A 13,121-nucleotide genomic window follows, 5' to 3' on the forward strand; every position below is an offset into this window, starting at 1 on the left:
ACATTGCTAAGAGTAAAAGTAACCCATACTTGACCTGTTTCTCAATAGTTTTTACATGCCTTTACTAGCCATTATAAAGGTTTTTTGCATTAAAAAGAAAAAAAACAGCACCAGTAGACGGCTCAGAAGTGCAAAACTCTAAATTATGTTCATTTAAGGTTGAATTTGCACCACATTTAATGTTTAAGCATGTCAGATTGTGACGCTACATTCTAAAAACTTGCATGAGCGATTAATACAGAAGCATAAAAAAAGACTGATCTTCAATTGGCATGAGATAGCATACCTTTTAGAATAAATACCTGAGGCTTTTATCAAATAGACACAGATTATGTAATGCAAGAACAGCAATTTAATAACCAGATGTCTTGACTTACACTGGCAATTTTAATGCTTAAACATTTTTTTTTGTTTTAAACATGCAATCATGTCAAGTTTTATCTCTTTTGCGTTTAAGATGTTAACATAAGTTTCATATCTGTGCAATTAGCCAGTCTAGAGAGCTAAAAAGACAAGAAATAAGCATTTGAAGGAAGCCAAGAAATAAAAAGCAGCAAACGGAGTAGACACTGTGCCAAAAGGATTTTTTAAAGTAGACCCCCAGGCGGATTCTGCTGTAGTGCCAGGGCTCCCTTACACCAAAGCTGCTCAGCCTTGCTTCCACTTCATGCCTCTTTCTATCACCATTCACCTGTCTTTAACCCACTCTTGAAGGGTCTATCGCCCACCCCTCGCTCCCTCTTTTCACTTTTCCTGCATTTCTCTTTCATTTTCTTTCTCCTTTTGCTGCCTTTCTCTCTCTCTTGTTCAAAGGCTGAGGATGAAAAATAAAGTGTAGTGTCCAAAAAATGAGCATCGGAAGTAACAACCAGCAACCACAAGCATTAAGCACTTTTGATGGGTAGCAAAAGGGTGAACCCTAATAAAAACACATTACTAAAATAGTAATTTTCAAATCTATTGATCTGTTTACTAGGCACAGGGATGTACAGAGTGCTAGAGTAAACATGAAAAGTATTACAACACCGTTAGATTCGAGTTACAATGAAACTCTAGACATCACAGAAAAGAGGACTTTGGTGGATATTTCACACAGTGTAAAATAGACTTTCACCAAAAGACATTGCTAAAACTCAACCTTCCAGTACCGTCCAAGTATGGGAAGACATGAATGTGTTGTCTCTTGAGGATTGAGGCAACTACTTTGTGAATACCCTTAGAGCAGTTGTTACCCTAAATGGTAAGACCTTGAATTGATAGTAGTAGTTGCTTTTATTGCATAATTACTTTAAATCATTTCATAAAATACATATAATTTACCATAAAAATACTTCTAGACATGTACAATATTCTCTGCTTCACTGCATTCAATTGCAAGTGTCAGTGCAAAGTGTACTAGAATCAGACGCCCGTCCTTGTCATCAATTCTAATGGCATTGAACATGTGAGCAGTCTACCTATAATGCTGTCTGCATATCAGTGTAGATGCTCAAGCAAAAGACTGATTATATAACGTCTGATAAAATTAAATGTTATAGATCTAAAAACTTAAAGCTAGAGTGCCGGTGACAGGAAGTGCATGATGTTACCGCATAGTCTCATCCATTAGTGTGCAGTCCACAAGCGTGGCGATGGAAGAGTACTTGCCTATACCAGACTTCACTACAGTGGAAATTGAGATAACAGCGGGAAGGACAGAGTAAAGTAATGCACAATAGTAAGAACTGAAGGATCAAACAGAGATGCCCTGTCTGGCCTATCACGTCAAGGTCTGACTCAGAGTCTCAAACTATCAACGAGCTTTTCATAGGTGAGTAAGGAGCGGGAAGTACAGAGTTGTAATATACAAAGGTAAGAGCTGACAGTTCGAACAGCGACGCCCAGTCTGGCCTATCACTCCAAGGTCTTGCTCGAAGTCTCAAGCTATCAGGGAGCTTTCAAGGGTGAGTAAACCACTTTGTTAATAATGTTTCTTTAGTGGCCTCCTCTCCCCTTTTCGATTCTGCATGTTGGAGGCTCTGGGCATTCTGTAGGGCCAGTCTCATACTGGTAAAAACATTTCCCAAAGCAAGGAAGTTCCCTTGGGGTGTCAGCCCTGAATATTACCTTTATGGCTTCAATGCATGATTTCACTCCATATTTCAGGAAAAGCGGTTTTAGTAGGAGACGTCTCTCCAAGGCCAATCGCAAGCAGCAACATACTAGGTGTCTTATAGATTCAGTAAGATATTTGCACAATGCACACTCTTGAGAATAACCCAGAGCTGTTTTCATATATGGTTGGACATTGTTGGTCAAGTAAGACTCGGCCAAGCCCTCTGCTCCGGTGACATTCCCGATTATGGCTATATCATTTTCTCTAGAAGTTTGCATGCCCTGATCTTTCAAAGTCTTTTTTAGGAGTGCCTTCGATATGAGAGGGTCCAGTGCATAGGTGGGAACTAAGTTGAAATATTCCTCAGCTTGCCTGAGATAGATGGCCCAACTGCTTGTGTCATCCTTATTGATTATATTTAGGGAACCCCTCATGCTATCCGGGTTGGCTCCGCAGACACAATGAAAGAGCTTATTATATCCATTTTACACAGGGTGTTCATTCTTGTTATATTAAACTCTAAACGTAGCCCTGGTTGTCTGGTTGAATTAGGGGTCTGGAATATCCTTTTGTAGGCTGTCGTCTGGCACTTCTCTAATGATGCCGTCATCCTGCCGGGGTATGCTAAATGTTCGTAGGTGATAGCCAGGAGTAGTGTTGCTTTAATAACCCTCCAGATTGCCTGGGGTGTTGGTGACTGTAGCCAAAGATGGAGTTTTGCTAAGGCGTAGATAGCTCTTTCCGCCTTAGTTCTTATTGCCGCTACCTGGTATGAAGTTTTCCCCGTGTTTGATAACCAGACTCCGAGGTAGTGATATTTATCTTCCATTTCTATTATTAGTGGGCCAATCTTCCACTGTCTTTGATGTTTTTTGGTCTGGTGTCCAAAAACCAGAACCTTGGTTGTTGCTGCATTCGCCCTTAAGTCTTTCTTTTCATTGTATCTATGTAACATGTCCAAGCCCATTTTCAGACCTATCCTGGTCTGAGCAAGCAGTACCAGGTCATCCGTGTATTATGGTGCACGCTGTCTTACCCAGTTTCGGTGGGAGTGTGTTTCCTATCAGCAGTTCCGGTCCCAAATCTGCAGTGTACAGGTTGAAAAGGGTAGGCGCAATTACACAGCCTTGTTTTAAGCCTTTATTTGTGTAAATTTTCCTGGTCACATGTGAGTTTGTGATCTTGATTCTCACCCAGGTGTTGGAGTATAGTGTGATTCAGGAAACAAGCAGTTTTCCTGGTATCCCCCATGCTGCTAACATCTTACAGAGGGGGTGGCGCACCACTCCATCAAAGGCTGCGCTATAGTCTATGAAACAAGCATACAGTGGCTGGGCCGATAATTTCAGTGCTTTCTGACCTAGGTATGAGATGGCTAACACGTTGTCTAAGGTGGAAGAGCTATGTCTGAAGCCAGTTTGGTATATTGGTATAATCTTGTTCTCTGCGTTTTTCCAGCTCTTGTAGCAGCACCTTTGCATAGGCTTTACTGTCCACATCCAGAAGGGCTAATAGCCTATAGTGTTCTGGAAGATTGAAGTCTCCTTTTTTCTGGATTGGGTGCAAAATTGAGCCTTTCCAGGCCTCTGGGACCACAGAATGATGTAAACAGTAGTTGATGAGCGTGCTCAAGGGTTCAGCCCAAAAATCTTGGTAGTCTCGGACTATGCACCCTGGGAGGCCATTTGGTCCCAGAGCTCCATCCCTCCGGATGTTACCGATCAGTGTTTTCACTGATTTAACTGTGGTCTCTAGTGCCATATCTACTGGGCCATCCAGATCGTGTAGCCACCCTGTGATGATTAGGCCTGTAGTGTGTCCTGGGTCCACATAGAGATTGCCTACATGGGTTTCCCACGAGTTGGCCGATATCACATTATCTTTACTTTTTGTTCCATTGAGTAGAGAGTTGACATAGTCCCAAAATTCTTTACTTTTGCTCGGTGGTAATAATGCATGTAGATGGATCCAGCATACTTTGATCTCCTCTTGGGTAAGGAAATGCCTCCTTGGCATGATTACCCCTTAACGTTTTGCCTTTGCTGATGCTAAGTTATGATTGAAAGTGTGCTGGGACCCTGCTAACCAGGCCCCAGCACCAGTGTTCTTTCCCTAAACTGTACCTTTGTCTCCACAATTGGCACAACCCTGGAACTCAGGTAAGTCCCTTGTGACTGGTACCAAGGGCCCTGATGCCAGGGAAGGTCTCTAAGGGCTGCAGCATGTCTTATGCCACCCTGGCAACCCCTCACTCAGCACATGCACACTGCCTCACAGCTTGTGTGTGCTGGTGGGGAGAAAATGACTAAGTTGACATGGCACTCCCCTCAGAGTGCCATGCCAACCTCACACTGCTTGTGGCATAGGTAAGTCACTCCTCTAGCAGGCCTAACAGCCCTAAGGCAGGGTGCACTGTACCACAGGTGAGGGCATATGTGCATGAGCACTATGCCCCTACAGTGTCTAAGCAAAACCTTAGACATTGTAAGTGCAGGGTAGCCATAAGAGTATATAGTCTGGGAATTTGTCAAACACAAACTCCACAGTTCCATAATGGCTACACTGAAAACTGGGAAGTTTGGTATCAAACTTGTAGGAAGTTGGCTCTGTATGTGCTATTTCAAAGTAAGGAATAGCATGCACAGAGTCCAAGGGTTCCCCTTAGAGGTAAAATAGTGGTAAAAATAGATAATACTAATGCTCTATTTTGTGGTAGTGTGGTCGAGCAGTAGGCTTATCCAAGGAGTAGTGTTAAGCATTTGTTGTACATACACATAGACAATAAATGAGGTACACACACTCAGAGACAAATCCAACCAATAGGTTTTTGTATAGAAAAATATCTTTTCTTAGTTTATTTTAAGAACCACAGGTTCAAATTTAACATGTAATATCTTGTTCGAAAGGTATTGCGGGTAAGTACTTTAGGAACTTCAAATCATAAAAATTGCATGTATACTTTTCAAGTAATTGACAAATAGCTGTTTTAAAAGTGGACACAGTGCAATTTTCACAGTTCCTGGGGGAGGTAAGTTTTTGTTAGTTTTACCAGGTAAGTAGGACACTTACAGGGTTCAGTTCTTGGTCCAAGGTAGCCCACCGTTGGGGGTTCAGAGCAACCCCAAAGTCACCACACCAGCAGCTCAGGGCCGGTCAGGTGCAGAGTTCAAAGTGGTGCCCAAAACACATAGGCTAGAATGGAGAGAAGGGGGTGCCCCGGTTCCGGTCTGCTTGCAGGTAAGTACCCGCGTCTTCGGAGGGCAGACCAGGGGGGTTTTGTAGGGCACCGGGGGGGACACAAGCCCACACAGAAATCTCACCCTCAGCAGCACGGGGGCGGCCGGGTGCAGTGCAGAAACAAGCGTCGGGTTCGCAATGTTAGTCTATGAGAGATCTCGGGATCTCTTCAGCGCTGCAGGCAGGCAAGGGGGGGGTTCCTCGGGGAAACCTCCACTTGGGCAAGGGAGAGGGACTCCTGGGGGTCACTTCTCCAGTGAAAGTCCGGTCCTTCAGGTCCTGGGGGCTGCGGGTGCAGGGTCTCTCCCAGGCATCGGGACTTTGGATTCAAAGAGTCGCGGTCAGGGGAGGCCTCGGGATTCCCTCTGCAGGCGGCGCTGTCGGGGCTCAGGGGGGACAGGTTTTGGTACTCACAGTATCAGAGTAGTCCTGGGGTCCCTCCTGAGGTGTTGGATCTCCACCAGCCGAGTCGGGGTCGCCGGGTGCAGTGTTGCAAGTCTCACGCTTCTTGCGGGGAGCTTGCAGGGTTCTTTCAAGGCTGCTGGAAACAAAGTTGCAGCCTTTCTTGGAGCAGGTCCGCTGTCCTCGGGAGTTTCTTGTCTTTTCGAAGCAGGGGCAGTCCTCAGAGGATGTCGAGGTCGCTGGTCCCTTTGGAAGGCGTCGCTGGAGCAGGATCTTTGGAAGGCAGGAGACAGGCCGGTGAGTTTCTGGAGCCAAGGCAGTTGTCGTCTTCTGGTCTTCCTCTGCAGGGGTTTTCAGCTAGGCAGTCCTTCTTCTTGTAGTTGCAGGAATCTAATTTTCTAGGGTTCAGGGTAGCCCTTAAATACTAAATTTAAGGGCGTGTTTAGGTCTGGGGGGTTAGTAGCCAATGGCTACTAGCCCTGAGGGTGGGTACACCCTCTTTGTGCCTCCTCCCAAGGGGAGGGGGTCACAATCCTAACCCTATTGGGGGAATCCTCCATCTGCAAGATGGAGGATTTCTAAAAGTTAGAGTCACTTCAGCTCAGGACACCTTAGGGCTGTCCTGACTGGCCAGTGACTCCTCCTTGTTTTTCTCATTATTTTCTCCGGCCTTGCCGCCAAAAGTGGGGCCTGGCCGGAGGGGCGGGCAACTCCACTAGCTGGAGTGTCCTGCTGGGTTGGCACAAAGGAGGTGAGCCTTTGAGGCTCACCACCAGGTGTGACAATTCCTGCCTGGGGGAGGTGTTAGCATCTCCACCCAGTGCAGGCTTTGTTACTGGCCTCAGAGTGACAAAGGCACTCTCCCCATGGGGCCAGCAACATGTCTCGGTTTGTGGCAGGCTGCTAAAACTAGTCAGCCTACACAGATAGTCGGTTAAGTTTCAGGGGGCACCTCTAAGGTGCCCTCTGGGGTGTATTTTACAATAAAATGTACACTGGCATCAGTGTGCATTTATTGTGCTGAGAAGTTTGATACCAAACTTCCCAGTTTTCAGTGTAGCCATTATGGTGCTGTGGAGTTCGTGTTTGACAAACTCCCAGACCGTATACTCTTATGGCTACCCTGCACTTACAATGTCTAAGGTTTTGTTTAGACACTGTAGGGGTACCATGCTCATGCACTGGTACCCTCACCTATGGTATAGTGCACCCTGCCTTAGGGCTGTAAGGCCTGCTAGAGGGGTGTCTTACCTATACTGCATAGGCAGTGAGAGGCTGGCATGGCACCCTGAGGGGAGTGCCATGTCGACTTACTCGTTTTGTCCTCACTAGCACACACAAGCTGGCAAGCAGTGTGTCTGTGCTGAGTGAGAGGTCTCCAGGGTGGCATAAGACATGCTGCAGCCCTTAGAGACCTTCCTTGGCATCAGGGCCCTTGGTACTAGAAGTACCAGTTACAAGGGACTTATCTGGATGCCAGGGTCTGCCAATTGTGGATACAAAAGTACAGGTTAGGGAAAGAACACTGGTGCTGGGGCCTGGTTCGCAGGCCTCAGCACACTTTCAATTGTAAACATAGCATCAGCAAAGGCAAAAAGTCAGGGGGCAACCATGCCAAGGAGGCATTTCCTTACACAACCCCCCCCCAAACGAAAGAGGATGAGACTAACCTTTCCCAAGAGAGTCTTCATTTTCTAAGTGGAAGAACCTGGAAAGGCCATCTGCATTGGCATGGGCAGTCCCAGGTCTGTGTTCCACTATAAAGTCCATTCCCTGTAGGGAGATGGACCACCTCAACAGTTTAGGATTTTCACCTTTCATTTGCATCAGCCATTTGAGAGGTCTGTGGTCAGTTTGAACTAGGAAGTGAGTCCCAAAGAGGTATGGTCTCAGCTTCTTCAGGGACCAAACCACAGCAAAGGCCTCCCTCTCAATGGCACTCCAACGCTGCTCCCTGGGGAGTAACCTCCTGCTAATGAAAGCAACAGGCTGGTCAAGGCCATCATCATTTGTTTGGGACAAAACTGCCCCTATCCCATGTTCAGAGGCATCAGTCTGCACAATGAACTGCTTAGAATAATCTGGAGCTTTTAGAACTGGTGCTGAGCACATTGCTTGTTTCAGGGTGTCAAAGGCCTGTTGGCATTCCACAGTCCAGTTCACTTTCTTGGGCATTTTCTTGGAGGTGAGTTCAGTGAGGGCTGTCACAATGGATCCATATCCCTTCACAAACCTCCTGTAATACCCAGTCAAGCCAAGGAATGCCCTGACTTGAGTCTGGGTTTTTGGAGCTACCCAGTCCAGAATAGTCTGGATCTTGGGTTGGAGTGGCTGAACTTGGCCTCCACCTACAAGGTGTCCCAAGTAAACCACAGTTCCCTGCCCTATCTGGCATTTGGATGCCTTGATAGAGAGGCCTGCAGATTGCAGAGCCTTCAAAACCTTCTTCAGGTGGACCAGGTGATCCTGCCAGGTGGAGCTAAAGACAGCAATATCATCAAGATAAGCTGTGCTAAAGGACTCCAAGCCAGCAAGGACTTGATTCACCAACCTTTGGAAGGTGGCAGGGGCATTCTTTAAACCAAAGGGCATAACAGTAAACTGATAATGCCCATCAGGTGTGGAGAATGCTGTTTTCTCTTTTGCTCCAGGTGCCATTTTTATTTGCCAGTACCCTGCTGTCAAGTCAAAGGTACTTAAGAATTTGGCAGCACCTAATTTGTCTATGAGCTCATCAGCTCTTGGAATTGGATGAGCATCTGTCTTGGTGACAGAATTGAGCCCTCTGTAGTCCACACAAAACCTCATCTCTGTCTTTCCATCTTTGGTGTGAGGTTTGGGGACTAAGACCACTGGGCTAGCCCAGGGGCTGTCAGAGCGCTCAATTACTCCCAATTCCAGCATCTTGTGGACTTCCACCTTGATGCTTTCCTTAACATGGTCAGATTGTCTAAAGATTTTGTTCTTGACAGGCATGCTGTCTCCTGTGTCCACATCATGGGTACACAGGTGTGTCTGACCAGGGGTTAAGGAGAAGAGTTCAGGAAACTGTTGTAGGACTCTCCTACAATCAGCTTGCTGTTGGCCAGAGAGGGTGTCTGAGTAGATCACTCCATCTACTGTGCCATCTTTTGGGTCTGATGACAGAAGATCAGGGAGAGGTTCACTCTCTGCCTCCTGATCCTCATCTGTTACCATCAACAGATTGACATCAGCCCTGTCATGGAAGAGCTTAAGGCGGTTCACATGGATCACCCTCTTGGGGCTCCTGCTTGTGCCCAGGTCCACCAGGTAGGTGACCTGACTCTTCCTTTCTAGTACTGGGTAAGGGCCACTCCATTTGTCCTGGAGTGCCCTGGGAGCCACAGGCTCCAGAACCCAGACTCTCTGCCCTGGTTGGAACTCAACCAGTGCAGCCTTTTGGTCATACCAAAACTTCTGGAGCTGTTGGCTGGCCTCAAGGTTTTTGGTTGCCTTTTCCATGTACTCTGCCATTCTAGAGCGAAGGCCAAGTACATAGTCCACTATGTCTTGTTTAGGCTCATGGAGAGGTCTCTCCCAGCCTTCTTTAACAAGAGCAAGTGGTCCTCTTACAGGATGACCAAACAGAAGTTCAAAGGGTGAGAATCCTACTCCCTTCTGTGGCACCTCTCTGTAAGCGAAAAGCAGACATGGCAAGAGGACATCCCATCTCCTTTTGAGTTTTTCTGGGAGCCCCATGATCATGCCCTTTAATGTCTTGTTGAATCTCTCAACTAAGCCATTAGTTTGTGGATGGTATGGTGTAGTGAATTTATAAGTCACCCCACACTCATTCCACATGTGCTTTAGGTATGCTGACATGAAGTTGGTACCTCTGTCAGACACCACCTCCTTAGGGAAACCCACTCTGGTAAAGATACCAATGAGGGCCTTGGCTACTGCAGGGGCAGTAGTCGATCTAAGGGGAATAGCTTCAGGATACCTGGTAGCATGATCCACTACTACCAGGATATACATATTTCCTGAGGCTGTGGGAGGTTCTAGTGGACCAACTATGTCCACACCCACTCTTTCAAAGGGAACCCCCACCACTGGAAGTGGAATGAGGGGGGCCTTTGGATGCCCACCTGTCTTACCACTGGCTTGACAGGTGGGGCAGGAGAGGCAAAACTCCTTAACCATGTTGGACATATTGGGCCAGTAGAAGTGGTTGACTAACCTCTCCCACGTCTTGGTTTGTCCCAAATGTCCAGCAAGGGGAATGTCATGGGCCAATGTTAGGATGAACTTCCTGAACAGCTGAGGCACTACCACTCTCCTAGTGGCACCAGGTTTGGGGTCTCTGGCCTCAGTGTACAGGAGTCCATCTTCCCAATAGACCCTATGTGTTCCATTTTTCTTGCCTTTGGACTCTTCAGCAGCTTGCTGCCTAAGGCCTTCAAGAGAGGGACAGGTTTCTTGTCCCTTACACAGCTCCTCCCTTGAGGGTCCCCCTGGGCCTAAGAGCTAAACCTGATAAGGTTCAAGCTCCAAAGGCTCAGTTCCCTCAGAGGGCAGAACTTCTTCCTGAGAAGAGAGGTTCCCTTTCTTTTGGTGTGTTGCAGTTGGTTTCCCAACTGACTTTCCTGTTCTCTTGGTAGGCTGGGCCATTCTTCCAGACTCCAGCTCTACTTGTTCACCCTGTGCCTTGCATTGTGCTCTTGTTTTCACACACACCAGTTCAGGGATACCCAGCATTGCTGCATGGGTTTTTAGTTCTACCTCAGCCCATGCTGAGGACTCCAGGTCATTTCCAAGCAGACAGTCCACTGGGATATTTGAGGAGACCACCACCTGTTTCAGGCCATTGACCCCTCCCCATTCTAAAGTAACCATTGCCATGGGATGTACTTTTCTCTGATTGTCAGCGTTGGTGACTGTGTAAGTTTTTCCAGTCAGGTATTGGCCAGGGGAAACCAGTTTCTCTGTCACCATGGTGACACTGGCACCTGTATCCCTCAGGCCCTCTATTCTAGTCCCATTAATTAAGAGTTGCTGTCTGTATTTTTGCATGTTAGGCGGCCAGACAGCTAGTGTGGCTAAATCCACCCCACCCTCAGAAACTAGAGTAGCTTCAGTGTGGACCCTGATTTGCTCTGGGCACACTGTTGATCCCACTTGGAGACTAGCCATACCAGTGTTACCTGGATGGGAGTTTGGAGTGGAACCTTTCTTGGGTCAGGCCTTGTCTCCAGTTTGGTGTCCATGCTGTTTACAGCTATGACACCAGGCCCTTTTGGGATCAAAGTTTTTACCCTTGTACCCATTGTTTTGTGAAGAGGCTCTGGGCCCACCCTCCTGTGCAGGTTTTTGGGGGCCTGTAGAAGACTCTTTACTATTTTTAGTTTTGGTTGTCTCATCACCCTTCCCCTGGGGAGTCTTTGTGACCCCTTTCTTTTGGTCACCCCCTGTTGAAGTCTTGGACACCCTTGTCTTGACCCAATGGTCCGCCTTCTTTCCCAATTCTTGGGAAGAAATTGGTCCTAGGTCTACCAGATGCTGATGCAGTTTATCATTGAAACAATTACTCAATAGGTGTTCTTTCACAAATAAATTGTACAGCCCATCATAATTACTTACACCACTGCCTTGAATCCAACCATCTAGTGTTTTCACTGAGTAGTCTACAAAGTCAACCCAGGTCTGGCTCGAGGATTTTTGAGCCCCCCTGAATCTAATCCTATACTCCTCAGTGGAGAATCCAAAGCCCTCAATCAGGGTACCCTTCATGAGGTCATAAGATTCTGCATCTTGTCCAGAGAGTGTGAGGAGTCTATCCCTACACTTTCCTGTGAACATTTCCCAAAGGAGAGCACCCCAGTGAGATCTGTTCACTTTTCTGGTTACACAAGCCCTCTCAAAAGCTGTGAACCATTTGGTGATGTCATCACCATCTTCATATTTAGTTACAATCCCTTTAGGGATTTTCAACATGTCAGGAGAATCTCTGACCCTATTTATGTTGCTGCCACCATTGATGGGTCCTAGGCCCATCTCTTGTCTTTCCCTCTCTATGGCTAGGATCTGTCTTTCCAAAGCCAATCTTTTGGCCATCCTGGCTAACTGGATGTCCTCTTCACTGGGGCTATCCTCAGTGATTTCAGAGGTGTTGGTCTCTCCTGTGAGGGAACCAGCATCTCTGACTATTATTTTTGGAGTCAGGGTTTGAGGGACCCTGTTCTCCCTAGATAGGATTGGTAGGGGGGAATTTTCCTCCAAGTCACTATCCTCTTCCTCTGAGTTGCCACCCTCAGAGGGGTTGGCCTTTTCAAACTCTGCCAAAAGCTCCTGGAGCTGTATTTTGGTAGGTTTGGGGCCCATTGTTATTTTCTTTATTTTACAGAGTGACCTTAGCTCCCTCATCTTAAGATGGAGGTAAGGTGTGGTGTCGAGTTCCACCACAGTCACATCTGTGCTAGACATTTTGCTTCTAAAAGTTGGAATACTTTTTAAGAATCTACAACTGGTTCTAGAATCTAATTCAAACTTTTACAAACTTTTAAACTCTAAAAGAAATGCTAAACAGGATCTAACACAAGGCCCTAGCAGGTCTTTTAAGAATTTAGAAAACTTTTCAAATTGCAAAAATCAATTTCTAATGACAATTTTGGAATTTGTCGTGTGATCAGGTATTGGCTGAGTAGTCCAGCAAATGCAAAGTCTTGTACCCCACCGCTGATCCACCAATGTAGGAAGTTGGCTCTGTATGTGCTATTTCAAAGTAAGGAATAGCATGCACAGAGTCCAAGGGTTCCCCTTAGAGGTAAAATAGTGGTAAAAATAGATAATACTAATGCTCTATTTTGTGGTAGTGTGGTCGAGCAGTAGGCTTATCCAAGGAGTAGTGTTAAGCATTTGTTGTACATACACATAGACAATAAATGAGGTACACACACTCAGAGACAAATCCAACCAATAGGTTTTTGTATAGAAAAATATCTTTTCTTAGTTTATTTTAAGAACCACAGGTTCAAATTTAACATGTAATATCTTGTTTGAAAGGTATTGCAGGTAAGTACATTAGGAACTTTGAATCATTTCAATTGCATGTATACTTTTCAAGTTGTTCACAAATAGCTATTTTAAAAGTGGACACTTAGTGCAATTTTCACAGTTCCTGGGGGAGGTAAGTTTTTGTTAGTTTTACCAGGTAAGTAGGACACTTACAGGGTTCAGTTCTTGGTCCAAGGTAGCCCACCGTTGGGGGTTCAGAGCAACCCCAAAGTCACCACACCAGCAGCTCAGGGCCGGTCAGGTGCAGAGTTCAAAGTGGTGCCCAAAACACATAGGCTAGAATGGAGAGAAGGGGGTGCCCCGGTTCCGGTCTGCTTGCAGGTAAGTACCCACGTCTTCGGAGGGCAGACCA

The 13,121-nt window shown here is 46.4% G+C and overlaps 1 protein-coding gene across 11 annotated transcripts in view; it reads right to left on the bottom strand.

The window, feature by feature from the left end:
* AAK1 (AP2 associated kinase 1) overlaps positions 1 to 13,121 on the bottom strand; it is a 244,600-nt gene that overhangs the window by 131,993 nt on the left and 99,486 nt on the right. The gene's annotated exons all lie outside the window — the stretch shown is intronic.

The sequence above is a fragment of the Pleurodeles waltl genome, chromosome 11 (assembly GCF_031143425.1).
Source record: "Pleurodeles waltl isolate 20211129_DDA chromosome 11, aPleWal1.hap1.20221129, whole genome shotgun sequence".
Taxonomy (NCBI): Eukaryota; Metazoa; Chordata; class Amphibia; order Caudata; family Salamandridae; genus Pleurodeles; species Pleurodeles waltl.